Genomic DNA, 4,576 nt, shown 5'->3' with positions numbered 1-4,576 from the left:
ATCAGCTTGGGTCTGCCCTGAAAAGAGACAACTGGCATAGTATGACTTCCCTGGTTAGCAAAGGATAAATAAAATACATAAAAATATGGTTTCAGAAATGCTTATAAATGGGGTGGTGTGTGAGTAGTGTCATTTCTAAGGAGAGACCTGAGATTATTACGATTATTACAGAGCATTCTAATTAAGTTCACCAATTCCATATGGCTTTGAGAAAACACATTGCCTGTAACAATGTATGAGAATTAGCTGGGTAAGTGCAAGAGATGACTGGAAGCCCATGATGCCCCCCCCCAAGTCCTCCCACAACCATTAAACAGTATCCCACAGACTGATTATCCTGTACTTCCTGGCATCTGAGGACAATGGATGTGGGAAATAAGAGCTGAGATCTGTGATGAGTCAAAAACTTTTACCAAGTTTAATTTCATGTTTCAAAATGAGCCTGCTTCTTAGTAGCATGTTCTGCTTGGTACTGACTGCAGTTCTTCCCAAAGACATTAGAGTAGGTAGAGTATTTTACTTACAAACATACCTTTTAGTATATTTATGTATTTATTTAAAGTTTATTACTCATGATAGAGCACTGATAGTGCTAGACCATTTTCAGGCTCACCACAGCAGAAATGCAATCAAAGAAACAAAATTTAATCAGTATTACTGCAACAGTGGTGATGTAAAAGCAAATATAAAGAAGGGTATATAAGAATAATATGTGTCATAAATGAACACAATAAGTAGATTTGATGCAGTAATTCATTTAGCTAAATAGGCAAGAAGAGTAGCTGTACACTGTCATACTGTCATTCAGTATAATATTTATATAAAGAAAATAATAACCAAAGAACCAATTATTTACAATATGTACAACAGTTGGACAAAGGATGTGACTGAAAGTGAGGCATGAGACAAATGATGGGAATGGAGGGAGACAGGAAAGAGACAAAAAAAAGAAGAAGTTTGGGCGATAAGGTGGAAGTATGCAGGTGTCCCCTATCCATGTTCAGGAGATCCAGGCATACTGCAGGAGTTTGGGAACATGGAAACTGGTACGCCAGAGTGCACCCACCTAATAAAGCATTTTGCAGACACAGGGGCTCAATGGACCATAAAATAGGCTTCTCAAAGTATGTCTGAGCTAGTTAAGCAGACTCTGAGAGAGAGTACAGGAAATGTTGGATCTGGGGGTAATCAAGAAGGCTAATAGTTTACCTCTATTTTAACATGTCTTATCACAAAAATATAAGGTAACAAATAAAGATATAATTTTATTTTTTATTCACAGTAATAGCATCTAATCCCAGTACCAAATCTGAAATAGCCTTAAGTCCAGGAAGCCAGAAAATAGAGGGAACATGGAGTGGTAAATGGTGGCAACAGCTGAGGGGCCCCACCACAATGGTTCAAACTCAGATCTTCAATTGCTAAAGCCAGCCTTGAGTATGCAGACCTAAAGGATTTTGGAAACATTGGTATTGCTGTCCATTTAAGTGATGCTGTGGTCCTCTGACATCATTAGCAGCCTGATATATAGGTTTTAATAAAGTACTTTGCAAGAGGCATTGACCATCATGGCAGTACAGCTGCCAAGTGGGAAAATGACTGTTGGATTTCCCAAGGAGACAGCAAGGCCAAAGCAAGTAACCTTCATTTCTACAGGAAAGATAGAGTCCGTTCTATGTTCATTAGTCAGACTATAGCACCACACCTGTTGACATATCTTCTGTGATATGTGGAAGAAGGTACATCCATGGTAGCTAGACTCTGGGAAAGTGTCCTTCTCATTGTTGAGTGTGGTCCTATTAAAATCTGTGATGTGAGATTGCGGATACAGCAACAGAGCTCCATCTTTGTTATATCCATAATGGCACCAAACAATGAATTGCAGGCAGCCTCCAATTTCCTAGACATGATGGGAAATACTAATAAGGAGCAGACATTTGTCGGCTCCACATCCCCACATACCCATGGATTAACTACAGTTGTGGACACACTTTGGTATCTGTAAGGAATGTGCCACCCATCATTATTTGTTCTAAGTGTGCCATGTCTTGCACATCTGGTGGGGGGGTTATCGCAGCAGTGCTGTTATTCACATCTTCTCCATGATCTTCTAGTGGAAACACTGATGTCTGAAAGTCATTCATTGTAGCAATACTGTCTGCTGGATGCTTGGTGTCCTTCCTTCTGACATGGGTGACTACTTATTTCAGGGCTTTGTGTAAAGGAAGTATTTGCACCATCTTATTGCTGACATCCCGTTGAGCCTCTTGGACAACTTTGCATGGGATCTCTACTGTTGGTAAACGTTGCTATCATAACCAGTGAACTCCATCTGCACATGCCAGATTTGCCAGGTTTAATGCATGATCCTGCCTTCTGGACAACACAAATTCCTCATTAGATAGACTTATCAGTTGATTTCTCTTCCCTTACATTTTTTCCAGTTCTTCAACAGGCAATATCAAAGTACACACTTTAACACATTTTTCTCAATAATTTAGGAACCCAGTTAATGCACAGGCACTTTGTCTTTTTCTGGGAGGGTTTGCATTTGTAAATGTGCCCCTGTATGCCTAATATTATGATATAAGGATCACTAGAGTGTACCTCCTCTGTATCAGGGTTTTTCCATCTTGTAGTCACTACACACAGTGCATCTTGTCCATGGTAAATGCCAGCCCCAGAACAAAGATCACATCCTGTAGCCTACCTTATTTATCCCAATCCCTAGAAGCCTAGTGCTCTTAGTTTAGTCTACAGAAACATGTTGTGGGTTGCAGAGGAGTGTTTCTTAGCTGGAGGCATCTGGTACAGCTTTTCATGCTGTCATCTACATACCTACTAAAAGTGCACTACAATGTCATTAATATTGCTATATATTGGTGACCCTTACAGCAGCTGTCATCTACATACCTACTAAAAGTGCACTACAATGTCATTAATATTGCTGTATATTGGTGACCCTTACAGCAGCTGTCATCTACATACCTACTAAAAGTGCACTACAATGTCATTAATATTGCTGTATATTGGTGACCCTTACAACGGCTGTCATCTACATACCTACTAAAAGTACACTGCAATGTCATTAATATTGCTGTATATTGGTGACCCTTACAGCAGCTGTCATCTACATACCTACTAAAAGTGCACTACAATGTCATTAATATTGCTGTATATTGGTGACCCTTACAGCAGCTGTCATCTACATACCTACTAAAAGTGCACTACAATGTCATTAATATTGCTGTATATTGGTGACCCTTACAGTAGCTGTCATCTACATACCTACTAAAAGTGCACTACAATGTCATTAATATTGCTATATATTGGTGACCCTTACAGCAGCTGTCATCTACACACCTACTAAAAGTGCACTACAATGTCATTAATATTGCTGTATATTGGTGACCCTTATAACAGCTGTCATCTACATACCTACTAAAAGTGCACTACAATGTCATTAATATTGCTGTATATTGGTGACCCTTACAGTAGCTGTCATCTAAATACCTACTAAAAGTGCACTACAATGTCATTATTATTGCTGTATATTGGTGACCCTTACAGCAGCTGTCATCTACATACCTACTAAAAGTGCACTACAATGTCATTAATATTGCTATATATTGGTGACCCTTACAGCAGCTGTCATCTACATACCTACTAAAAGTGCACTACAATGTCATTAATATTGCTATATATTGGTGACCCTTACAGTAGCTGTCATCTACATACCAACTAAAAGTGCACTACAGTGTCATTAATATTGCTGTATATTGGTGACCCTTACAGCAGCTGTCATCTACATACCTACTAAAAGTGCACTACAATGTCATTAATATTGCTGTATATTGGTGACCCTTACAACGGCTGTCATCTACATACCTACTAAAAGTACACTGCAATGTCATTAATATTCATAGGTTCATAGATTAGTACTAGGCTAACTGCCCTTGCAAGCCATTTTAAGCCTAGCCAATTATCCCTTGTGAGACTCAAACCCTGCACCCTGTGTTTATAAGGCAAACACCTTAACCATTAGGCTACCCTCCCAACCCAAGATTATATTACCCCAGATGGGACTCAAACCCACAATCCCTGGTTTAGGAGGCCAAAGCCTTATCCATTAGGCCACTGGGGCTTATAATGGTTCCACTGGGGATCGAACCCAGGACCTTCTGCGTGTAAAGCAGACGTGATAACCACTACACTACAGAACCTACACATTGCTGTATATTGGTGACCCTTACAGCAGCTGTCATCTATATACCTACTAAAAGTGCACTGCAATGTCATTAATATTGCTGTATATTGGTGACCCTTACAGCAGCTGTCATCTACATACCTACTAAAAGTGCACTACAATGTCATTAATATTGCTATATATTGGTGACCCTTACAGCAGCTGTCATCTACATACCTACTAAAAGTGCACTACAATGTCATTAATATTGCTATATATTGGTGACCCTTACAGTAGCTGTCATCTACATACCAACTAAAAGTGCACTACAGTGTCATTAATATTGCTGTATATTGGTGACCCTTACAGCAGCTGTCATCTACATACCTA

General features: G+C 39.4%; 1 non-coding gene across 1 annotated transcript; it reads right to left on the bottom strand.

Annotated features, from left to right (window-relative positions):
• Window positions 1-4,150: 4,150 nt before the first annotated feature.
• Window positions 4,151-4,223, bottom strand: TRNAV-UAC. Its single transcript has one exon. It is a non-coding gene; the product is annotated as a tRNA-Val (tRNA).
• Window positions 4,224-4,576: the final 353 nt, after the last annotated feature.

The sequence above is a fragment of the Protopterus annectens genome, chromosome 17.part0 (assembly GCF_019279795.1).
Source record: "Protopterus annectens isolate FY-2018-M chromosome 17.part0, PAN1.0, whole genome shotgun sequence".
Taxonomy (NCBI): domain Eukaryota; kingdom Metazoa; phylum Chordata; order Ceratodontiformes; family Protopteridae; genus Protopterus; species Protopterus annectens.
The sequence above is the reverse complement of the archived record's forward strand: the minus strand, read 5'-3'. Positions and strand labels throughout refer to the sequence as shown.